The sequence below is a fragment of the Megalopta genalis genome, chromosome 1 (assembly GCF_051020955.1).
Source record: "Megalopta genalis isolate 19385.01 chromosome 1, iyMegGena1_principal, whole genome shotgun sequence".
NCBI classification, from domain to species: domain Eukaryota; kingdom Metazoa; phylum Arthropoda; class Insecta; order Hymenoptera; family Halictidae; genus Megalopta; species Megalopta genalis.
In genome coordinates, this window is record NC_135013.1 from 5,710,016 (window position 1) to 5,736,561 (window position 26,546).

Sequence of the window (26,546 nt, forward strand, 5' to 3'; positions counted from 1 at the left end):
TTCACGGAATCGTGGAATTCTAGAGGAATTGTGGAATTTTAACTTAGATCACTGGCAACACCGCGAACATTCGTTTTTCCTATGAAATATTTGCTAAATCGAAACTCCTTTGAACGATGATTACGATAAAATTAGATTGCTCTCCCTGACACGCGTCATTGCGGTCATCGATGCGACGCTATAGAAACAGAACGAAGTCTTCCGGAGCAGAATTCTTCACGGAATCGCAGAATTATAGAGGAATTGTGGAATTTTAACTCGCTGATCACTGATGACACCGCGAACATTCGTCTTCCCGAAATATTGCTAAATCGAAACTCCTTTCAACGATGATAACGATAAAATTAGATTGCTCTCGCTGATACGCGTCATCGAATAATGATCGATGCGACGCTATAGAAACGGAACGAAGCGAAACTCTCGATCATGCTCGCGATTCAACTCGCGTTCCAACCGAAAACTATGCCTCCGACGTTCCGGCCCCGTGTACGTGTCATCTGACGGCGCGTGAAATCTCCGCGCCGGACGACGACGATTCCCCGGATTCTGTCCCCGAAATAATCTGCCGATGATCGAATTCCGCGCACGCGGCATCTGTCATTGCGCGGCATCGACGCGAAACGGTGTCCGCGCGCAAAAGGAACGAGCCGAGATTCCCGCGGCCGCAGGAATCCGGGGCCGAATTCCGAAATAAGCTGCCGATGGCAGGCCGCGGGCAGAGGCGATCTGTCATCGCGAGCGTCCGACGCGGCGTACCGCGGCACGTGCGCAGATTCGGCGCGGAATTCGCGAATCGAGTCGCGAGGCTTCTGATCGCGCGTATCGATTCCGATCTGTCATCGGAAAAGACGGGGGGAACAGCGGAGTCGCGACGGACGGGCCGAGTCGGGCCTGCCGAATCGAACTCTCGCGCTCCGAGATTCCAAAATAAGCTTCTAATCGGCGGCACGGTTGAACCATCCGGTGACGGCGCCAACGCGAGCGCCGGCCAAAGAATCGACGAGCAAAGAACGACGGCTGCCTAACTCCGAAATAAATCGCCGGACATCGGAGGCGGTTCCGAGCGACGCCGCGAAAAACGCGGCGCGTTCGCGAAGTCGCGTGTCGCGGCCCTATGTTGCACGTAACACACACATGCGGCTCGAACCGCGTGAACTGTTTGCGCGCACTGTCCGAGCGTAGAACGAGCGGAGAACGAGCTGCCGGCTGACGATAAGGAGGAAAATCAGCACACCATTCAGTTTCATCCGCGAAGAGGATCCGGAGCGACGGCGGCGTTCGAGGCAGGAGCATGTTCTCCCGGATGGATCAGGATGACGGCGGTCCGGATGCCAGCGGCAATAGCATCTCTTCGTCGGGGTCGACACGATGTCACACACGGGTCGGCGCACAAGACACAACTGCACAGCAAAAGGGTACCGCGCGTCGACGTCGTCGTGGTCGCGCGTGCCTCTCGAGACTCTCGGCCTCGGATCCGCGAAACGAACCGCGCGAATCGCACGGCCGCGCGCGATCACGGGGCTTCCGTTATCCAGAAGTGTCACTGGGAAGGGAACCGTGTCGTTCCCCGGGATCCCTCGCACTGTTGCGGTGTTGTGGTACCGCCGGGACACAGGGTGCCGCAGGTTGGCACGCGGTTATACTTTCGCGTCGGTCTCGCTCGCGCGGCGGCACACTATAAATAACACACACTGCGCGGTGGCGCACGTGGCGATCCGAAATCGAAAGCTCCGCGGGCCCCGCGAATGAACGGATACTGGCGGTATCGGCTGCTCGCGACGTATATCCTTCGATCGGCTCGGGCACGCTCCGCGCGATCCGCGCCGCGGGGGTGGACAGCGCGACGATGGCTCGGCGATCGGGACCGATCGCGTCTCGCGTATCGTATCGCGTACGCGCCGCGGCTGAAATGCCGCTGGAAACGGGGAAAAAAGGGAGCGAGAGAAAGATAGGAGGAGGGACAGAGAGGACGGAGCGTGTGTGTGTCGAGAGAGAGTGACAGAGAGAGAGACAGAGAGAGAGAGGGAGAGAGAGATAGAGTGAGACAGAAAGAAAAAGAGAGAAAGAGAGAGAGAGAGAGTGAGAGAGAGAGATGGAGCGGGAGAGAGGGAGGGAGAAAGCACGCGCTTCCTGGGAGAGAGAGTGCGATCTGCGCCCGGTCTCTCGGCTCTCGGCTCGTCTCTGACTGGTGTTGTGTGCGCCGCTCACGAGAGAGCACAGCCCGTGCGCTGCGTGGCCGCTACACGGTACACGGCCTGGGGGCCACGTGACACGGTCCCCTGCAGGAGGTAGGACCGCTTCGTCGGCTGCGTCGTGGCGTCTCTACCCCACCGTGCGTACGTATGCGTCGGCAAGCGTGTTTATGCGATTTCCGCGGCAGTGTGGAGCGCGCGTGTGGGCCGCATTACGACCGCTGGCCCGTGACACCGAGCCCACGGAGGGAGAGGCCAGGCCGCTCGCCTGCTGACTCGCTCGCTCGCTCGCTCGCTAGCTTGCTCGCTCTTCGAATGGTGAGGGAACACGAGAATCCTTCGACGAACCTTCTCGTTGCTCCGCGAAATTCTCCGAGCCTTCGAACACCTCCGCCACCCACGGTAAATAAACTGTTTGGAAAGCGCGCATCCGCGGGCCCGAATTGCCGGGGAAATTTCGCGGCGGAAAACGCGGAAACAGAGAGCCACTGTCGCGGTAGGTATCCCGTGCGACGTGCAACGAGTGCAGCAGAGGCGGGTCGCGGGGAACCGGCGAGGTCTCCGGGCCCCGTGGTGGGGGAACGCGGAGTGGAGGGGGCCAGTGGGATCGGACGAGTGGGAGGACTTGACTCGAGGGCCCCGTTCGCCGGAGTGGGGCCGGTTTCTCTCTCTCTCTCCGTCTCCCTCTCCGTCGCCCCGAGAGGAGAGGGGCCCGAGCCGCGGCTCGCAGGGGTGGGGCGGCCTACGACCCCGGCAGGCGCGTGCCCCGAGTCAGCTCGTATGCTCCACCGCGCGCACGATTGATAACGAGCCGTGGCGTACCGCAGTACCGCGACGCGGTGCTTTACTGCCGCGAATTTTTCGGCCCGCCGAACGACCGGCCCTTAATTCATTTCTACGCGGCGCTCGCCGCTCCGCCGCCTGTCCCTCCCTCCCTCCCCCCCGTCCGGCGGTCCCGATAGCGGCGCGAGCCGAAGGCTCCCGAGCCTTGACCGACTCGGCGCAGGGTTACGTAAAACCGCGGCGGCGAGGTTTCGGCACCGAGCGATCCCGCCACCGTAATCTTGGAACGCGGATAACGATCGCCGCGACGCGACGATTGCGAAATCTCGACGCGGCACGATACACGAGCGCTCGTCGATCGAACCGTATGCCAACGTATTTGGCATGCAAAGTAGGCTGAACGGGGTGATTGAACTATTGATGTTCCGGTGGACGATGTTGCGGCACGAGCTGCGAGGCAATTAACCCTTTTAGCGGCGAACGACGATACGTCGTATTGCGAGCGGCGCGAGCGAAATGTGCCAACGACGGTGTATCGAGTTGCGTAGTCGATGGCGCCTAACTATTCGGGGCGCGTTTGTGTGCGCGTTAGGTGAGCATCGATGCTAAATATACATTATTTCTGCGAGTTATCGCGAGTAATTGTTGTACAGTTTTTCGACAGCCAGATAACACGAAATTGAAATATTTGTAGTGATGATAACATTTTCATTCGGTGATGTTAGATTAGCTACGCCAATTCGCTTGTTTTGTAACATAGATTCTTCCACGTGCTTGTCGTCCATCGTGGCATTAATCCTTTAGGTTTGTGGTCCGACATTAGTTATTTTGTTGCAAACGAGTGAAAGTGCAATATCTATACTTCATATCATATACTAGGCGATCCATATAAAGCTATGGTCAAACGATGATTTTTCTTATGCGCGAATACTGTCTCTGACAAAGAGAATTGATTTTTCTCTTTTTCATATTATTTTATATACATATATATATAATATTATTAATATATATAATAATATATTAATATATTTATTATATTATTATATATACTATAATATTATATATAATATATTATTTTATAAAACATATTATTATCATATATATATATATATATATATATATATATATATATATATATATATATATATTATATTATAATATAATATTATATATGACATATTATTTTATATATATAAAATATATATATACATATAATAATTGATTTTATTTTTATATTATATATTTTTAGAGAAAAAGAGAAAAATCAATTATAACATAAAATAAAATCAAAAAATCAAAAAATATATAATATAAAAATAAAATCAGTTATTACATGCATATATATATATTTTATTCGTATGATTTTCAACAAATATTTAAATACAATTAGCCTTACTTTATTCTCCCATTATTTCGTAATACGCTTCCTCTCGAATTTCGCAAGTATCATTCTTACTTTTGACGAGCTTTCTCCCAAACCTCAGCAAATTCGTCAAACTAATCCGGCATCGCTCGCTTAGGTACGTTCATTTTGCTCGGCACTGAAAGGGTTAACAGCCGAGTGCACGGTTAACCTCGCGCGATTTTACTGGGTCCTGCGATCGAACGGAATTTCTCACGGTCCTCGACGAACTTCGAACCTTTCGTTTCGCGCGAGTTCGATTGCTAACCGAACCGATTCTCCATCGAGTTTCAGGAAAATCTCTCGAAGATCGAATCTCTGCCGAATTCTTTCTTATATTTATCACGCTATCGAACCGAACGCAGATCGTCGGAATTTGATTGCGATTGAACAGCATTGTCGCGGCACGGAACGGGAAGTACAGCGACACGAGGACGCGTTATCGCGCTTCTCCTCGGCGGAGACAGCCGCGAGACGAGAGCCAGGCTCTAATCGCGAAGCGGGGAGAGAGTCGCCGTGAAGATGACGAAACGGGACTAGTGCATCGGCGTGCCGATATTTATAGAAGGACGAACGGAGAAGATCGTAAGCTAATGGTCGTATAAATAGTCCATCTCGCGCGCGACTTTTTAACCGGAAGGAAAACTTGCACTCTCTCCCTCTGTCTCTCTTTCCCCCTATCCTTTGCTTCTCCCCTCTCTTCCCTGCCGCCGCGCGTCTCTTTGGACGCTTTAAAAGCGGCTCGTAAACGTGGAATCATAAATCGGAGTCTCGTTGAACCGGCACACACACACACACACACACGCGCGCGCGCGCGCCGTCTCGGCGAGTGTCGCGCGGCCAACGATTATCCGGCGTTGAACACGAGCTGTAAAAAGTACACGGAAAGCGAAGAGAACACGGCGCGTGATAGGATTACCCGATGAAGGTTAGAGAGGGGGGTGGTGGCGGGAGGGGGGGGGCTGTCCCGAAAAACCCTCGAGGAAGTTCGGACTTCCGCGAAACGCCGACGGAATCTTAAGCGATCATCTGTTCCGTTTGCATCCACGGCTGTCTAGACCTGTCGTGCTCCAACTCCAAATATCCTCGATGGTTCGCGCGGTGTCGTCGTCGGTCGCGTGATCCTGCTGCCACATGCAAATCGAACCCCCTCGCAAAATGGCGTTCCGGCCTTCGAGCCTCACCGCCGGAATTTAATCTTTTAACGAGGCTTGTTTACAATCTGGTTTCGTTGATTTCTCTTTTTTTTTCTTCGACTTCGCTCGGGATGCTCGTCTCGAACGTCGTTTCTTTCGCGGGAACATCGATGACGATGATGAAAGTAATGTTCTTTTGCGATTCTTTGTTTATTTGCAGGTATTTGTTTCGATACTGCGTCACGCTGTGTGTGTATTATACAGGGCGTCCCAAAATTATGGTATTTCCGGGAAATTAGTTCCGGAGAACTGATCCTGAGATCATTTGAAGCGACTTTTTCCTTAGCGAAAATGTTCTACGAGGCTTCGTTCACGAGTTATTAACGAAAAGCGGCGACCAATGAGAGGCGAGCACTCGGCTGGCGCGAGGCGGCCGAGCCAACGAGCGGTCGAAGTCCAGGGATCCGCTGATTTGCTCGGCTGCCTTGCGCCAACCGAGCTCGTCTTTGATTGGTCGGCGTTTTTCGTTAATAACTCGTAAACGAAGCCTCGTAGAACATTTTCGCTAAGGAAAAAGTTGCTTCAAATGCTCTCGGGAACCTCTCATTTCCCGGAAATAACATAATTATTGAGCGCCCTGTATATACAGGGTGAGTATATTAGGCCTCGTTTGGTGTAATACCTTTTTATGTAGAATTCAACGGTTCATGCGAATTCAGGAATAAATATGAACTATTCCATTTAAAAAATTGAAGGTGTCCTTCGTATCTTGATAAACAAGCAAAATAACATGAAACTGATTACAATACTATATATCTTCTTGGAAGCCATGTAAATTGAATAATTTAAGCGAACGATTTAAATATACCGAGTCAAAAGTGACCCAGCCACCGGCTTGCAACGTTTAACCTCCTGCACTCGAGCGGCGACTCTGAGACGCCATTAGAAATTGCTATACAAATTTTACCAAAATCGTTGTAAGAACATCAGATTCGTTCATATTTAAAAAAGAAAATGTTAAAATTGCATCGTACTTGCCAATAGGCTAAATTTCATACGCACAGATCTCAATAAATGATATAAAACAGAAATACCGTAGATAAGAAAACGTGTTTTGCATTTCGAATTCAAACAGCTCTTCGACCGCAAAGTGTTAATTCGTCTGTACCATCAATGCAGAGCAATTAAATGCACCATCGACTAGCTCTGTTAAATAATCGTATCCTAAAGAATATAAAAAACATTTCTCTCTAATTCAATATAAACATTTCTCTCGTCTTCCGAACGTAACTTCGAGAATTTCGAATCGATTTCACAGAATCCATCTCTGATTCTGAAGAATCGAAGAACTCTAATCTATTCGAACGCGGTGAACTGCGCGGCCCCGCAGAGCAGTCGTCTACTCGAAATCGCGCGAAGGTGTTCGCCGGCCGCGAATCTCCATAAATTACGTGACAGAATCCAAATGTTCGGAATGATTAACTTCGACCGCTGGCAGCGGATTTGAGAAACGCCCGGGCGCGCCGGGGCAGGATCGTCTGGATCGTTTGACCGGAAGTGGTCGCCCACGCGACCGATCGGGCCCCCGATAAGCTGGCGCCGTGGTGGGGAGCCCCGGACAGCACGCGTGTTGGCGAACAAGAGTGGCGTGCTCGTCGCCGATCGGGCCCGGCTCGCCCACCGGTGTGTTTTGTAAATCGAAACGTCGATTTCGGAATTGCTCGCTACCGCCTACGCGCCGGGGCCCGGTCCCCTGGTTTCGACGGTTGCCGAAACGACGTCCGGCTTCGCCTACGCCCCGGGCCCCGGGCCCATCGGCCAGCAGGGCGTCATCCGGACTTCTGAACTCTGATCTCATAGTTCTCGCGCGGCGACTCGAAACGATGCTTTTTCTCGCTTCGAACAAGCATTCACGCGTGTACACGTATTTACGACGCCGAGGGGTGCTATCTTTCGAGGATCGACGACTTCGGAAACCCTGCCGCGAAGTATACTTCACCGTACCTCGGCTTCGGCACGCGTCGATCGGCAACTTCGGCGAATCGAGGCGATTTACTTCGACTTCGCCGGTTTTTCGCGGATCGTTAGGAAATTCGGTATGCATAAATTCGACGTGGAAACGTCGAAAGGGAAGAGCCAGGGTACACCTGTTGTCTCCGGAGGTGCGAAAATCCTGCCAAGGACAACGAGGGAGTCCTACGCAGCTTTCACGAGAGCGCGCTCGCGCTATTGACACCGTCTTCATCTTTGCACGTCGAGCGGCCGCCGTGTAGAACAATGTTTGGCCACTGATGTTCGTTGCAGTTAGCGTCATTAGAGCCGGCCGGGGCGCGGCTACTGGGACCGGCCGGGCCCCGAGGACGCCGGGGGCCTGAATAAGCGCCAAACCGTGTCGGCGGAAGCCTCGGACGGCGTACAAAAATTTCTATAAACCTTTCTGATCGAATCAATTCACGCCGAGTTCCGCGGACCTTGTGCCACCTACAGGACTAATTAGCCTTCGGCAGATAGCGAGAGAACGAGGAGAACGTATTTTTTGGGTAGAAATATCGACGTCGTGGCGTAGAAGATGTATTTGGGTCGTGTAACGAGTAGACCGCGGATTTGATGCATTTATGGCATAAACGAGTGGGTATCATTTAACCCTTTGCACTTGAGTGGCGGCTCCGAGGCGCCATTGAAAAATGTTATGTCACGTCTCAAAATAATTTTATCGATCAAATTTGTTTATATTTGAAGAGCCATTGAAAGCGCGACTGTTGCACGGGTCACAATATTCAATTTCATGTGCAGAAAATGCACCGGGTCATATAAAATGGAAAAACCGTGGGTCGGAGGAGCTATTTTCAATTTTGCGTTGATTCGGCGTCGAGTGCAAAGGGTTAAAAACCAGTGAAAATATTAAAAGAAAATCAGAATGTTATTAAAATGATTAAAGGACGGATAAAAACTCGTGCTCGACTGCTGTGTCTTGCAATTTAGGTAGACAATTTTTATTTCGTATAAAGATCCGTAGTTTAGTAATAAATTCGATCGCGTCTTTTTTGTAAGAAAATTTGAATTACACGAATTCAAAGCGATAGATCGGATGGACTTTGAGATACGATTTCGCGGGGCTATTTCTATGCAATGTTGCTTAAATGAAAGCTGGAAGTGTGTACTTTAAGGCGAGGTAGATTAGGTTGCAACGAAACGACGAGATCATTTTGAAAAATTAAAAGAAATCGACCTTTGACATCATGGGATTTACAAGATTTCAAAGAAAAGTTTAGATGGATTTTCAGATACATTCCTGTAGAGCTACTTTTAAGCAACTTATCTTAAACGAAAGCTAGAAGTGTATACTTTAAGTCAGGGTAGATTAGATTGCAACAAAATGACAAGATCATTTCGAAAAATTGAAAAGAGCCGACCGCTGACACGATGGAGCTTGCGAGATTTAAAAGGAAAAGTTCGCATGGATTTTAAAATTCGTTCCCGCGGAGCTATTTCTATGAAACTTGGCTTAAATAAAAGTTTGAAATGTCTACTTTAAAGCGGGGTAGATTAGATTGCAACAAAATGACAAGATCATTTCGAAAAATTGAAAAGCGCCGATCTCTGACACGATGGAGCTTGCAAGATTTAAAAGCAAAAGTTCGGATGAATTTTAAAATACGTTCCCGCGGGGCTATTTCTATAAAACTTAGCTTAAATGAAAGCTTGAAGTGTCTACTTTAAGACAAGGTCGATTAGATTGTAATTGTACAACGACTGCGCGAGTAGTATATTTTCTTGCGACAAAACGCGACCGAACTCGTTGCACGGCCTAACAAGCTCGAACGAAGCAACACGGTTTCCGGCGACTCGTTCGCAGAAAAAAATAGATTTTTGCGTCTCGAATCGGTTGGCACTCAGAACCGCGAGTCAGCCGGAACTGCATGACAGGCCGCTCCGTCGCGGTGGATTAAGGAAATAGGACTTAGGACGCGTTCTCGCTGACAAATCGTTCCAATTGTCGCATCTGGCCCCCTTATCCGCTTACTTCGCGGGGCCCCGAGGACCGTGGGACTGGCCGACACGTACGCTAGGCGTCCGAAAGTCCGGTAATCCGGCCACGAGTCGAACATTTAAGCCCGACCTGTTGAAAATCCGATGACACCTCGCTCGATCCCTCGAACGACGCGCGCCGCTTCTCGCGCGCCGTGCAACCTCTCCGACTACAACGGCTTTAGGGGCGTCTGTAATCGATCGATCGATCGATCGACCCTCCCTCGAATCCTCTAGCCCCGGGGATTTGTGTTCCGCTTCTAGAGACGTCCGCGTGTCGGACAGTCCGAGTCACAGCAGTTTCGGTGCCGCCGATTTCGAACGGCGAATTTTGTAGACAGCCGTGTTTGCTCGAGGATTACTAAGTTAACGAGGGTTTGCAGCGTTAAGCGACCATAAGCCTGCGGCGTCGTTGCTCGGCGTCTCGATGATCGCTGCGAGGCACTGTGCCGTTCGTGATTTACGTATTCGCTACTTAAAGTATGTTCGCGCTTGTTTTCTGCACGCGTTGACATTGGTTAAGGAGCGACGCGAATTTAGAATTTAAAAAAAAATGATACAATTAGATTTATAGTGGGGTTCGCTTGAAATTGAACATTTGAGCTGTAAAATTACGCTAACTGCGGAAAGATGCATGGATTTTTTATTACAATGTGAACTATTTTTGTGGTAAACGATTTTTCTATTTTTTATGCAAAATGTAAAACTTGAATTCTATCTCGCGCTATTCTTGACAAAGAAAAACGATATTTGTTGACTTTGCTGTGCGATATCTGAGATAATTTTATGTAGAACAAATTTGTAATTTTTTCAAATTTTTAATCTTGCGTAGGACAATTTTTTAATTTCTTCAAATTTTTAATCTTACGTAGAACAAATTTTTCGTTTCTTCAAAGTTTTAATTTTACATAGAACAAATTTTTCATTTCTTTAAATTTTTAACCTCACGTAGAACAAATTTTTATTTTTTTCAAATTTTTAATCTTACGTAGAACAATTTTTTAATTCCTTCAATTTTTAAATCTTACGTAGAACAAATTTTTCATTTCTTCTCATTTCTAATCTTACGTAGAACACACACACACACACAGCATACAAATTTTTAATCTTATGTAAAACAAATTTTTCACTTCTTCAAAGTTTTAATTTTACATAGAACAAATTTTTCATTTCTTCAAATTTTTAACCTTACGTACAACAAATTTTTATTTTTTTCAAATTTTTAATCTTACGTAGGACAATTTTTTAATTCCTTCAATTTTTAAATCTTATGTAGAAGAAATTTTTAATTCCTTCAAATTTTTAATCTTACATAGATCACATTTTTAATTCCTTCAAATTTTTAATTTTACATAGAACAAATTTTTAATTCCTTCAATTTTTAAATTTTACGTAGAACAAATTTTTCATTTCTTGTTGCAGGTCAAAAGTTCAAGATGCAACCTTTCCGGCCTCGGAATGCTACTCGTAAAGAGTTGTTTCCTTCGCCGCGCTCCAGCTCCGCCATTTTGTAAAAAAGTGTGAAATAAAAAATTGTATCTAATCTTCAAAACCCGTATAACAAAGACCTCCCATCAGATTTAGTATCGCATTCACAGTATTGCCGTAAGAATATTGTCAAAATTACTCCGTTTTTTGGGTCGCTGAAGCGACGTTGCCCGGCGACCGCAGCCTCGACGTTTCATCCTCGAAGTAGCAGAAGAAACACCGAATACGCGAAAAATCGCTTAACGAGATGCGCATTAAACCCGGGAAAACCGAAATCTGCATTTCTGCATCGGAATCGAACGGCGGGACGAGATTCAAATGAGACTGTCGCGTCGTTTGGAGGCATTAAATCAACACCGAGAAATTACCGCGGGAATTCCGCGGGGCCGAAACTGGGCCCCGCCCCGTGTCACCATCGCCTTAAAATTCCGGCCGCTAATTAGCCGCGAGCGCGGCTGCGATGTTTACGACGCCCAACGGCGAACGATGGCCGGCCTCTAATTTATGAATAATAATCGCGGCACCGCGACGGTGGCCCGCCGGGCGACCATGCGCAGGAGCGCACGTTCGCCGTTCGTTTTTGCGCGATCATCGCGGCTGGTATCCTGCGTCTAGGATCTATTAATTTCCTAACGCGCTATTAGGGTGCCGGCGACGTCGCGACGAATGCCGCCGCGTCGCTTCTTACCCGGAGATCATTACCGCGTGTTGGGAATGTTAACGAATGTTTCGCGCCGAGGTTTTGCCACGGCCGCTCTCTCGCTGATCGCAATGTTCGCCGGTTCGGCCGGCTAACGGGGCCCAGGATCCAGACCTGTCATCGGTTTACGAGCGACTCGAATGATCGAGGGGACGCTTGATCGGCGTTTACCGACGCTGGCCGGCGATCACGCGGTTCGCCAAGATGGTAGCCGCGAGTGTTGCCAATCGGTAATTGCGCTCGCGTCGGCTCCTGGGACTCGCGGAGGCCCCGTTCTTAGCTTACGCAGCGCCGACACGGGATTTGACTTTGTTGCGGCCTCCGCAAATTGGCGAAATAAGGAACTCGATTTTAGCTTCGATCCCAGCGCGATCCGCAGAAACGACTGCGTCGGAACAATTTCGGTTCACTTCGAATCAACGAATTATGTTTCACTCGGCCCCTGTTTACAATATGGCGGCGCTGCAAGTGGTGGAACAGCGAAGGAAAAAGAAGGGAACCCTTTCGTTCCGGTACCGCCAGGGGACTCATCGGTAAGGCTGTTTATTGGACCCACTTTTAAAGACAGGGATGTCGGAAGGACGGTTCAGAACGGTATACAAGGTGTCCCGAAATTATGGTGTTTCCGGGAAATGGGAGATTCCTGAAGTCATTTGAAGTAACTTTTTCCTTTGCGAAAATGCAATCCGCGGCTCCGTTTGCGAGATATCGACGAAAAACAGTGACCAGTGAGAGATCGCGTGCGGCTGACGCCCCGCCCTCGCGACCACTACCGCTGCGTCATACGGCAGACGCGACGCGGCATTGCCCGCGAGGGCGGAGCGCCGCTGCGCTTGCGCTACGATTGGTTCATGTTTTTCGTTAATAACTCGCAAACGAAGCCGCGGATTGCATTTTCGCTAAGGAGAAAGTTACTTGGAATGATCTCAGGAATCACCCCTTTCCGAGTGTTATAATATATGTATATAATATATAATATAATATAATATAATATAATATAATATAATATAATATAATATAATATAATATAATATAATATAATATAATATAATATAATATAATATAATATAATATAATATAATATAATATAATATAATATAATATAATATAATATAATATAATATAATATAATATAATATAATATAATATAATATAATATAATATAACATAACATAATATAATATAAAAATAATAATATCATATAAATAATATAATATAATATATAGAGAGAATTATAGGACATCCTGTAGAATATTTGACAAGTATCTCCGAGATTATTGGACAGAAGTTCGATTGCGGACAAAGTCCATTTCCGCTCGTTTTTTTTGCCGATAATTATTCGGCACGCATCGACGATAGAAATGAACTATAGAAATGTACTATAAATCGAATAATCGCAGTACCACATTCGTTATTCGGGGACAGCGATATTCAGCGATAACGGTGTTCCCACGGTGGGTCGTTCTAACGTCGAACACCCGTAGATCATCGTCCGAAGTCTAAAAAGTATTGAGAAACGGTAGCGGTCGCCTAATGGCTCTTCGACAGCCGTTCCGTCGCGTGTCTGCGTCGGAAACGCGACGATCAACTAGTTTAGGTAGCTCTGTTTACAGGCCACTTGAGACGATCCTAGGCCTGGCGGCGCTTATCGCAATACCGAGGGAAGAAAAATCCGGCCTCATGGCATCGGGGGAACCTGTCTCTCCAAAGAAATCGGTCAAGTGTCCTCGTGTCGGGTGATGTCGGTCGCCCGTGAGAAACTGATTTTCTTTTTTTACGCGGAGAACACTCGAAAATCGTCATTCCGCGGCGAACACGAATTTACCAAATCCGTTTCGTTCGGTGAAATTCCTAAACAGATCATGCGACTGGATGGCTCTGGCAGAGAGGCTTCGTGCCGGAGCGGAAAGCAAATACGTCGACGAAAGCGTACAAATGAGACTAATCGAGACATCTGTTGCATGCACAGTAATGTCTCTCTAACTGACGCTCAGATCGTCCACTAAAATGGACAATTTAGGAAAAGAGAACATAGAAAACCACTTCATGGTAGAAGTCATGTTTTTATTAATATTCTGTGACTTTGAAGGGGTAGAAGACGTATCTTTAAAATTCTCCCTAATTGACGCTCAGATTGTGCACAAAAATGGACAATTTGGGAAGAGGAGATACGATTACTCTTGCCTCGAGGCTCGAATAATCGTACTTCCTCTTCGAAGGGTTCAGGGAAAATTATATTTTATTATTATTCTTAAAAAATAATTTAATATGGCAGATTAAGTGCAATGAGTTTAAGCCTCATAAATAAAATTCAATAATTTTTATTAAAATAATTTATTATCCTGATTGAATAATCATAAAATCCAAATTAAAATAGCTACATGAAATATAATATCATTCCAAGATCCAAATTCACCTTTTGCTGATAATTTAATCTATTTTTATAATTTTACTATAATTCTATTAACAATAATTATTATATTAACTATATATATTATAATTTTTATTTTAAATAATAAATTTTTAAATCGAAGGGTTCAGGGATCATGAAACAATTTATAGGGATTGGATTTATGTTACTTTTTAAGATCTTGGAAGTTTGCTGGTATAAATAAGGAACCGGAGAACATAGAAAACCACTTCATGGTTGAAGCCATGTTTTTATTCATATTCTGCGACTTCGAAGGGGTAGAAGACGTATCTTTCGAATAAATAATGAGTCATTTATTCTCTAGACACGATATACATATAACGATGTTTATTTTAAATCACAAAACGTGCGTTCTTCTCTGCCGCAAAAACAATTCCGTCGCGCCCTTGTTAATCACCCCAGGTCACTCTATGTTCCTTCGTCTATTGGAAATAATATCACATACGCTGAAATATTGATACAGCAAAGTCTCCCTAATTGACGCTCGGATTGTGCAGAAAAATGGACAATTTGGGAAGAGGAGACACGATTATACGAGCTTTGCGGTTAGTTTTTATAGTTACCGATTGTCCACAATTACAAAAACGAGCAGCAAGGCTCGAATAATCGTATCTTCTGTTCCCAAATTGTTCATTTTTCTCCACAATCTTAGCGTCAGTTAGGGAGACATCACTGTATTATTGTACAGTAATGTACAATAATAATCCAATGTCGATTGGTTTACCTCGTGCACAAATTTTGTAACAGTTTGTTGAATAGATTAGATCTAAATAGATTGTTCATTTAATAGACATTTTCTTTGTAATAGTATTGCGCGTCGTGCGAACTAAACTGTTCCTTAAAAAGTGCAAAATCGTCGAAAATACGCGGCCTCGAGCACGAAAAAAATCATTTCTGCCATAAATTATTGATCTCCGCCAGAACACAGTTTAAACAATTATTATTACGAAGAACGTTGGTTCATGCGACGCGTAATACTGTTACGAAGAGAATCTCGTATGATTTTTCGTGTTAAATCGAAGGGAAAAAATGCTTGTCCGCGCGCCGTTAACGGGGGAGATCCACAAGGAATAACACGCGCTGTTTCATTAAAAGTCGATAAAAAAGGAACGGAAAAAAGCACGTTTTATCTTGAAACGTTGAAGAATACATGTGCGAAGTGGCGATAAATTTCATCGAGGTCATACGTTATAAAAAAATTGCCGAACATCAGCTCTCGTTCGAACGCTTCGCACGAGCCCCTCCCCTCCCCCTGCCCCACCGCTTTAAGCGATCGTCGGACATTTCTTTAAGGTAACCACCGTAAACCGTTGCAGTAGTTCGTGGCAATTAGCCGACGCAATCGTTTCTCCGAGAGCCAGAAGCGATCACTGGGATTTATCTATCCGCCGTTGTCAGCACGGCTCAAATTGATTTCGATGAGCGGCCATTGTGCCGCAGCGCGGAATGAAAAGCGACGGGAATACCGGGGCGAGAGCAATTTCATTGGAAGAAACGAAGGTGTGCTTAGAGCGTCGTCAGCCACGGCACCTGGGAATTCCTCGAATTTCCGAGCGGCGCGGCTCCGCGCGGCGACGCGGTTTTCAATCGACGAAAATGTAAAAGGCAGCAGACGGCGAAACCGATCGAGTTGCGTTACAGGCGGCCGCAATTAACCGCGATTCGTATTACAACGCGCCGGTCCGCGCGCGCTGCTGCCGTGTAATTTGTTGCTATCTTTAACGCGCCAGCACGTCATAATAGCCGGCCCGACCATGCACAACGACAATGATCGGGCCGCGGCGCGCGTTGCGAGCGGGCAGCGATGCCGATTAATTGCGTTTAATTCGCTCGCTCCGGATTTTCAAGAAATCCGTGACGACCAACGGTGAACGGTGAACGTCTGAAATATCTGCCGACGATCACCCGACAATAATTCAGCGGCCCCGTTGAAAGGTGGAAAGAAAAAGGCATTACCGGGAACGTGTACGACGAGCGAGACGCCATTTTTCTCCGCGCAACTTTTTAAACGATCGACCTGTTGCGCCGATCGGACCGCGGTGCCGAACCTATTTGCTCCGAGAAAAATGGATATCCGGCCGTGTTCGAGACGCTTTTTATTTCGATGGCCGAGAGATCGGTCATTCTTTTTAAATATCTGGTCAGATTATCCGATCACGTCTCTCGGACGTGATAATCATTTTTGGCCCGACTATCTGACCACGTCTCTCAGACGTGAATATCATTTCAGATCCGATTTTTTTACCACGTCTGCCAGACGTCATAATCATTTCAGATCCGATTTTTTTACCACGTCTCCCAGACGTCATAATCATTTTTGTTCCGATTATCAGACCACGTCTCTTAGACGTGATAATCATTTCTGACCCGATTACCACGTGGTAATCATTTCTGATCCGATCTTTTTACCACGTCTCTCAGACGTGATAATCATTTCTGGCTCGATTTTTCGACCACGTCTCCCAAACGTAATAATCATTTCTGACCCGATCTTTTTACAACGCCTCCCAGAGGTGATAATCATCTTTAGCCCGATCATCAGACCACGTCTCTCAGACGTGATAATTATTTATAGCTCGATTTTTCGACCACGTCTCTCAGACGTGATAATCATTTCTAGCTCGATTATCCGACCACGTCCTCGGACGTAATAATCATTTTTGGCCCGACCATCTGACCACGTCTCTCAGACGTGATAATCATTTCAGATCCGATTTTTTTTACCACGTCTGCCAGACGTCATAATCATTTCAGATCCGATTTTTTTACCACGTCTCCCAGACGAAAAAATCATTTTTGTTCCGATTATCTGACCACGTCTCTTAGACGTGATAATCATTTCTGACCCGATTACCTGACCACGTGGTAATCAATTCTGATCCGATCCTTTTACCATGTCTCTCAGACGTGATAATCATTTCTGGTCCGATTTTCTGACCACATCTCACAGACGTTATAATCATTTCTTGTCCTGATTATCTGACCACGTCTCTCAGACGTGATAATAACTTCTGACCCGATCTTTTTACCACGTCTCTCAGGCGTGATAATCATTTTAGGTCCGATCTCTTAACCACGTCTCCCAGACGTGATAATCACTTCTGGTCCGATTATCTGACCACGTCTCTCAGACGTGATAATCATTTCTATTCCGATTTCTTAACCACGTCTCCCAGACGTGATAATAATTTCAGGCCCGATCTCTTAATCACGTCTCCCAGACGTGATAATCATTTCTGGCCGGATTATCTGACCACGTCTCCCGGACGTGGTTGTAGAGCAAAGGGTTAATCCTCGGACGTCGGACAGTTTTCTCGCGGCGTGCGCAAGCGTCCGCTCGATCCAGAAGAACGCTCCCCGAACCGTGAGAGAAAAAGGAAACCGTCGGCTGGTAGATTTACTCCCGGCGTTCCCGCGCTAATTTATGCGTGTCTCGGAGCGTCTCGGCGACGAGCACTCCCGTATCTCCTCCCCCGGAGAAATTAAGAGAGGCGCGAGACGCTCGTAAAAATGATTTTCGCGGTGATCCGCGCGACGGCGTAGGACGCATCGCCGCGGGTTGCGCAAGAGCACGCGCGAGAGGAAACCCGCGAGGAAGAAGAAGCGGTCGATCCGGGACGGGCGAGCGCCGCGCACACCACTTAACATTCCACGATGATAAAACCTTATTTATCGGCGATATATTTCGTCGGTGGGCGCGCTCGCGCGCTCGGTAGGTGACAATAAAAGGCGGCCGAGGCAACGAAAAACCGTCGCGGCACCAATAAACCCCACTTTTCTGCCGGCCCGTTTTTTTTTTCTTTATTGGCCAATTAAAGTTCGCCCGGAGGCGGTTCGCGCGCGTCTCCGCGGCGCAACGCACGCAGCTCGTAGCCGCAGCTCGCTGCCGCGCGCGCGAGCAGTCTCGCCGCTTTATCCGCGCCGGCGAGGAGCTGCGTTACGACATATAATAAACGCCGCGTAACGCGGCGCGGGCCAATTACGCCCACGACGGGGCCCGCGTGTCCCGCATTATGAACTTCTTTATTATTGAAAAAGAATACACGCGGACCGATTCGGCGACAATGCCGGCCGCGGCGCCGCCGTTCGACAGTTCATAAATTCGACTCGTTCCGGAGAGCGCGCTGCCCGCTCCGCAGCACCACTTAACTTGCTCGCCGTAATCGCGCCGCGTTATCGCCTCCGCTCGCCGGCTAATTACGCCTCCGATCGGGGCAATTACGCGTCGACAAATTGAGATTTCAGTCGGTCGGCCGCGTGCGATCGGCGGGGAAGGCCGCGCGCGATCGGCGAGCGACGCGGCGGCGACGCGCGATCCGATCCGACGGCTCCGCAAAATGGCGGATCGGGGCCGTGATTGCGTGTCCTATATTTAAGAAGCTGTGCGTCACGAGCCGCGCGATTTCCGTTGCGGTTTTCTCGTCGCGTTTGGATAGGTGCGATCGCGGCGTATGTCGCGTTTCGCGAACATTTTCATCACCCATTGTCTTGAATTGTAATCTGTACGCGGCGAGACGTTAAAAAAAAAGATAAGTTGGATAAATTATACAGTTACTATAAGTTAACTTGACCGTAAATTATGTTAGCAATATATTTGGTCGGTTAAAAGTACACGCGTTTGTAAGGAATAACGCTCCGTGTTTCTCTCTCTGCACATTGACTCGCTTCACATGTACAGAGTTTCCCAAAATTATGGTATTGCCGGGAAATAAGGGGTTCCTGAGATCATTTGAAGCAACTTTTTCCTTAGCGAAAATGTTCTTCGAGGCTTTGTTTACGAGTTATTAACGAAAAACACTGACCAATGAGAAGCGAGCTCGGCTAGCGCGAGGTGGCCGAGCCAACGAGCGCGCGAAGCACAGTTCCGTTCATTGGCTCGGCCGTCGCGCGCCAGCCGAGTGCTCGCCTCTCATTGGTCACCGTTTTTCGTTAATAACTCGTAAACGAAGCCGAGGATTGCATTTCCGCCAAGGAAAAAGTTACTTCAAATGAGCTCGTGAATCTTTCAGCTCCCAGAAATACAATAATTTTGGGAGACCCTGTATATACAATATATAGGGTGAGTCGCGGCAAACGGAACACGTGACTGTGTCTTCGCCCAAGTTAACCGTGAAAGGAAAACTATGAGAATTATAGTTAGTCTTCGCGTTTGTATAAGTCTTCGCGTGGATCTTCGCGTGAATTTCGATTTGCAATCCGCGCACGCGCGTAATAAACGCGTGAAAATCTGCGGTCCAGCGACGCGGTATTATTCAGCGCAAGCTCGTGAACCTTGAAACGAACTGTGACGTCAGAAATCTAGTATCCGTTGTTTCGAATTTGCGCAAGCGAGTCCGCGAGTCTCACCGTCCGGGTCAGTATATGTCTAATGATTGTTATTACGGCATTTTTGTCGCGCTAAAATTGCTCCTGAACGCAACGAGAACGTACCGTAGGAAACGCGTAGGAAATTGCACAATTTGTAGCTGCGGGTTGTCTCGATACACGAGGGAGGCTATAACGGAGAGTGGACGGCGAGCGGCCATGCAAATTCGCGTTTCTAATTGACGAAAATTAAGCTAGATTACACGGTTCGATATATTGATAATTGATAGGTCGCTATCATTTCTCGCATCTCTTAACGACACGTTTCGGTCGGGATTTCACGCGGAATTACATGCATTGTCCACGTAAGCTTTTTGATGCAATAATAATTGGTGCAAATGATAAAAAAGCGTGTCCGACAATGATTTAATTTGGCAATTGTTTCCGCCGAATATTCCGGCCCAGTTTCTAAAACGGGGTTCGTCTCTCTCTCTCCCTCTCTCTTTCTCTTTCTCTCTTTCTCTCTCTTGCTCTTTCTCTATAGCTCTCTTTCTCTCTCTTGCTCTTTCTCTCTCTCTCTATAGCTCTCTTTCTCTCTCTCTCTCTCTCTCTTGCTCTCTCTCTCTCTCTATAGCTCTCTTTCTCTCTCTCTCTCTCTCTCTCTCTCTCCCTCCCTCCCTCCTCTCTCTCTCTCTCTCTGATCCGAGGTTTCGTCAGCAACGCCCGAGGAACATAATTCCACGCTGTGTTTATACTTCGCCGTCCATATATTTAATTTGAATGAACGGTACGTGATTCCCAGATCCGGGCTCTCGCGGGCAACGTAAGCTCCGTAAGCTTCCGAGCTTTCCCTACTCTATTTTCGGTATTACGACGCGAACGTGTTCCTTCATGCCGAATTGTCTATTTGCGTGGCCCGACACAGAAATAAATACGGTGCGTGACAAAGATGGTTTGTATGCAACATTACCCTAAATAGCTTTGTTTTTACGCCGCGATATGCGAACTGTGGCCCTTCGAACGAAGCTCTGCGGTCGCCGAGATTTTTAAGGACGAAAACTGTTGTGTAAATTACTCGAATTTATTTTTTTGAAAGTGTTACAGGCATTGGTTCGCTGTACGATGGCTAAAATACTTTTTCTTTTAAATTTTGTTATTAATTTGAGTGAAAAGAGTGTAAAAAGATCTCTCGTTTGTCAATGTTTTGTCTGAGCCTGTATGAATGTTTAAAAATTATGTTTTGTAAATCTCAATGAAGTAAAATTTTATTGAAACCGGTCGACGCATGGTCGAGCTACGGCCAAATTAAACAGCAAAATCACAGCAAAGTTGCGGCAAAATTGCTGTGAAATTGCAGCACAATTGCAGCGAAATTGCAGCAAAAATTATAGCAAAATTGCCGCAAAATCACAGCAAAATTACAGCAAAATTACAGCAAAATTACAGCAAAATTGCTGTGAAATTGCAGCGAAATTACAGCAAAATTGCTGCGAAATTCCAGCAAAATTGCTGTGAAATTGCAGCGAAATTACAGCAAAATTGCTGCGAAATTCCAGCAAAATTGCAGCACAATTGCAGCGAAATTGCAGCAAAAATTATAGCAAAATTGCAGCAAAATCACAGCAAAATTACAGCAAAATTGCTGTGAAATTGCTGCGAAATTGCAGCGAAATTACAGCAAAATTGCAGCGAAATTACAGCAAAATTAAACAAAAATAGAAGAATAGTCGTTCTACAGCGAACATAATCGCGCTAGCATTTGCAAAAATATTCATTTAGACCAGTTTGAAAAAAGTTATATCATTTTAAAACGCGAGTTTTAAGCTTCTTTTTCTACCGAAACCGGTCAATTGACCGCTTTATGAACAATCACAGTACTCTTTTCGAGCCAGTCAATTCAACATGAACGATAAAGCGCAAAATTCATTTCACCGTTCTCGTAGGCTCCGCCTCGAGTCATCGCAATATAAAAAAAAAAAACGCTGACAATTTTTAAATAAAGAATTAGCAATTGTCGGCGTATAATTTTAATAATTTTCAAATACAAAATGCGAGTAATAACAATGTAAACACCTTCGTGTAGGATTGGCCTAAAACTATTCTAGACACCTTGAAATTTGAGAATACGTCTTTGTTTTCACTAAAATTTCAATTTAAATGAACAATGTCTACTTTTTACGCGCGACGCGTCGAGGTGTTCCTCGAGTAAAATTGTTTTTTAGGGCGTCGCTTCTTGGCGAACGCGGCTCGGAGGAAGCGAATCGTGCGTAGATCGCGTAGATGGCGACCCACATACGGTATGAAAGAATGTTTGGCTTTAAGCTTCGGCTAGGCTAACAATAGATCTTCTCGATGGCGCATTTACGCGCTCCTAGCTCTCGCATGTACACGCGTGCCCGGCCCTCTTCTTCGCGTCTCGTTCACAATGCTGCCTTCATCCGAACAAAATAACACGCGAAACCCGCGCGATTTTATCCGAGAATCGTCCGCCGAATTTTCTTGCGAGCGTCGCACAAAAAAAAAGAAAGAAAAAAATCACTGCGCCTTCTGTTGCAACATTCAACGAACCGATCGAATTAATCGCGAATTATTTTCACCGTTTCAATTTCGTTTCGTTTCATTATTTTCATCGCGAAATGACCAACGAAACGCTCTGCAAAATTTGTTTACGCGGTACAGCAAATTCTCTCTAATTGACGCTCAAATTGTGCACAAAAGTTGATAATGTGGGCGGAGGAGTTTCGATTGTTCGAGCCTTGTGGCTCGTTTTTGTAATTGTTGACGATCGGTGACTATAGAAACGAGCCGCAAATCTTGAATAATCGTAATTTTCTGTGCAATTTTTCACTTTTGTGTACAATCGGAGCGTCGATTAGGGAGAATTGACTATACTCCGCTGTCGAGAAGATTTGTTTCTCTAATTCCTGATTTGCTCGCGTTCGCACCTGCGGCAAGTGGAACGCGCGAGCGCTGATCAGACGCGTGGGAAAAATCGTCGAACGTTCTTAATTTTACGCGTTCTTAATTTTGCACTTTATCCAATCTCCTTCGTTTTCAATCCCGTGAAATTGCAGATTCGTTTACGAGCGGCGAGGCATTCGAGGAAAGACGCGCGAACTTTGTTTCATACTCGCTTTATTATGCGATCGCGTCTTCAGTTTTGGATCCCGTCGGAAACAAGCCGTGCTTTACAGAGCAGTAAAACAATTTCCAAGAATCCGAAGCGATCATCGGTTTCCGTGAACCGAGCCAACGAGACGAAAAACCGTACCTAAGATCGCCGTGCAAGTTAAATTTCCGAGTCGCGCGAGCTGGCGAGACGCGTGTCGATCAAATAAATCGCGCGCCAGCTAGTTCGGCGCGAGTTATTCGATCGTATACCTGCTCGCTATGATTCACTATTGTATTTGCGCCGATTAGCCAGACACAACCATTGTGCGATTCCTCGGAAATTTCGCGATCCACGGAACGCTTGTTTACGGGAAAAATATCTAAATAATTATCTTTAGTGCTCGAGGCGTCGATATCGCGGTGTCTCAAAATTCAAAATTCTTCTGGTTTTTTTACTGTTGCGTGCGTTACCTGCTCATTTTCTTCTAAATATACAATTAAAAAGAAATATCGGTGTGAGACATTGAGGTATCTTTTTTTCTTCTCGATTACTTTTTCTTAATACTCTGTATACAGTTCGTAATTTCGCAATTCCATCCTAAAAAAAGGCCGAATAAACGTCGACTTAAATTTTTGATAATTGTACACGAATTGTGTAATTAAATTGAATAAAAAATTGTAATTAAATTGAATAAAAAATTGTAATTAAATTGAATAAAAAATTGTAATTAAATTGAATAAAAAATTGTAATTAAATTGAATAAAAAATTGTAATTAAATTGAATAAAAAATTGTAATTAAATTGTACACGAATAACAGAGAATTCTAAGCAGCTCGAAATAATAAGCTGTGTTTGACGAGTATACTCGTCATGGAGAAGCGACAGTATTTTGCGTCATGACGAGTATACTCGTCGCGCGTAAAAAGTAGTTTTTTTCGCTATTTAAATTGTAATTTTAATGAAAACAAAGACGTATTCTCAAATTTCAAGATGTTTAGTCATGTTTTTAGGCTAATCCTTCACGAAATATAACATTGTTATTACTCACATTTTGTATTTGAAAATTATTAAAATTATAAAGATATATTATAATTTCCATAGATAGTAATTGAATCGATTTCTTAATACAAGTATCCTTTGCAATCAAAATTGCAGAAAGTCGGAATAAAATCGTTCGTATCATTCTTACAGAGCAACACGAATTCGCTACTTTTGACGCACGACGAGTATACTCGTCACAACACAAAACACTATTCTCAACGACGAGTATACTCGTCAAACACAGCTGACTGATTAAACAGAAAATATTGGTTTGGCAACTAAGTAATTGCCGATTAGTTCAATGAAATAAACAATCTTTTTTACTTGGAATGAAGTTTAATCTGTAATGTATTTTCCATTTTGTTGGATGACCTTTTGCCATCTCTCTGACAACTTGAAAATTCCACGCTCGTAGAAAGTCTGATCCTTTTCGGCCAAAAACTGAGTTAAGCGAGATTTTACAGCGTCATCATCGTTAAAAGTTTTACCACGAAGGGAGTTGTCCAGGGATCGAAATAAGTGGTAATCCGATGGCGCGAGATCAGGGCTATATGGTGGGTGTAACATCGATTCCCAACCAATATCCATCAATTTTTGCCGAGTGGACAAAGACGTGTGCGGCCTAGCATTGTCCTGCTGGAAAATGACACCTTTACGATTGACCAATTCTGGTCGCTTTTCCTTGACCGTTGCATTCAATTTGTCCAGTTGCTAACATTCACGGATAATAAAAAATAACATAATAATAATAATAATAATAATAATTTTATAATATAACATTTACGGATATAAAAATGGGAGTGAGAGACATCTATAACTGAAATCGGCAATTACTTAGTTGCCAACCCAATACATACGAGATTCGAACTGTAATTTTAGCGGAAACAAAAACATATTCTCGCAAAAAAAGGCGCCATTTCTAACCGGTTAAAGAACAAAGGTTACCCGACGATCGTCAATCATCCGAATTAAAATGAGGCCTGCGAAAGCCCAATGAAATCTCTGCTACGGAAACCGCGGGTGTCTCTTTCCGGCGAGCGCAACGAGAGCCGAGTTTGGATTATCGGGCACAAAGCGGGCAAACCAACGCTCGTCAGGGGACAAAAGGATACCGAAGACTTTCTCCGGACAGTTTAGGGGACAGCCGCGGAATTACACGGCGGCGGGTATGCGGAAATGCTGGAGCCGGTGGCCGAGCCGTGGCGAATGCGTCGTCCATTCGTCTCCTGAACGGTGACGTGCCAAAAATCTGTTCAGAAACTGATAAAGGTTGGCTGCGCGTGGTCGTCGGGATACCGGCCGGTCAATAAAATCGAGCCGGGACCAGTGAATCAAATTTCCACGTCTGGAAGACTGGTATCGAGCTAGAGACAGTGACGCGATCGGCGGCCGGCAGTGTTTCAGCGATTTATTTGTGCCGGCAGAAAGTGGAAGGGACACGTGGACTCTGACGAGTCCGATTCGGATCAGAATTTGACGATAGAACTGCCGAATCCTTAACCCTTTGCCGTACTTTGACGAATCTGGCACGTCATGAATATTTATAATAATAACTTATTGAGTGTAAATGTTATTCTGTCTTTTAAAAGTGGTATAAAATTCTAATCTCTTTAATGTTTAATCTATATTTAACCCTTTCAATCAATAACCTAATCATTTAACCTAATCAATATTTAATCCTTTGCACTCGAAGCCAAATTAACGCAAAATTTAAAATAGTTTTTCCGATACATGGTATTCACATTTTATACAACCTAGTGCATTTTGAACGTATGAAATTGAATTTTGTGACTCGTGCAACAGTTACGCTTTTGACAGTTCTTTAAATGTGAACAAATTTGATTAATAAAATTTTTTGAAACGTGACGCAACAGTTATTAATGGTATGTTAATACTCGAGTGCAACAGGTTTAGATTTCAAGTAAATTTAGGCACGCAATAACCATCAATTTTTCTTCTGTTCCCGCTAAAAAATTATTGCAATCGCAAAATGTCCAATTGCAGTAATTGCGAAGGAAATAGTATGTTAAGGGATTAACTGGATTAATATACATTGTCTTATAACAACAGCAAGATTGGATTTATTTAAACTTTGCACGACTTTTATGATAAAGTAGGCTTGAACAAAGAAGTTTATCCAAAAGTTTCTTATAGAAACATTTTTGTAACATCAGTAACTGTAAAATAAAAAACCGGAGACCAGTCATTTAAACTTGCTTTAATTAAAATAAAATACGTATATATATATATATATATATATATATATATATATATAGGGTGTCCCAAAATTGTGGTACTTCAGGGAAATTAGAGATACCTAAGGTGATTTGAAGCAACTTTTTCCTTAGCGAAAATGCAATCCGCGGCTTCGTTTACGAGTTATTGACGAAAAACGCTGACCAATCAGAGGCGATCTCGCCTCGCGCTAGGCAGCCGAGCCAATCAGCGGAACTGGGCTTCGACCGCTCGTTGACTCGACCGCCTCGCGCCAGTCGCCAGCTCGCCTCTCATTGGCCAACTGTTTTTCGTTAATAACTCGTTAACGATGCCTCGGAGAAAATTTTTGTAAAGGAGAAAGTTGCTTCAAATGACCCCAGGAATCACCCCTTTCCGGAAATTAACGTAATTATGGGACGCGCATTACAGATCCTCGCACCTAATATAAAGTTGCATCTATCTACCCTTAAACATCTACTTAAAACTACTATAATTAACTGTGCAATTCATTACCGCTTCACCTGCTGACAATTATTTAACAACCCGTGAAAAATCGACGATTAAGAGCTAAAGATTTTCCAGCCGAATTTAACCTTTCCCAGCGGTGATTCAAAGATAACGACAGATCGTCGCGACTCGCGACGCGTGCAACACGGTAAATAATAATCACAGACACCGCGGAGCCAATTAATCGAATCTGCGAGTATTACT

General features: G+C 45.3%; 1 protein-coding gene across 4 annotated transcripts in view; it reads right to left on the reverse strand.

Moving 5' to 3' along the window:
* The window catches only part of LOC117223653 (uncharacterized), a 697,320-nt gene that overhangs the window by 109,382 nt on the left and 561,392 nt on the right, over positions 1–26,546 (reverse strand). Inside the window, exon 1 of one of the 4 annotated variants that reach the window (XM_033476062.2) lies at positions 1,235–1,658. The exons of the other annotated variants lie outside the window; for them this stretch is intronic. The gene's annotated coding sequence lies outside the window, so the exon portion shown is untranslated. Of the gene's footprint in view, positions 1–1,234; positions 1,659–26,546 lie in introns of those variants that run through there. 4 annotated transcript variants of the gene reach the window in all.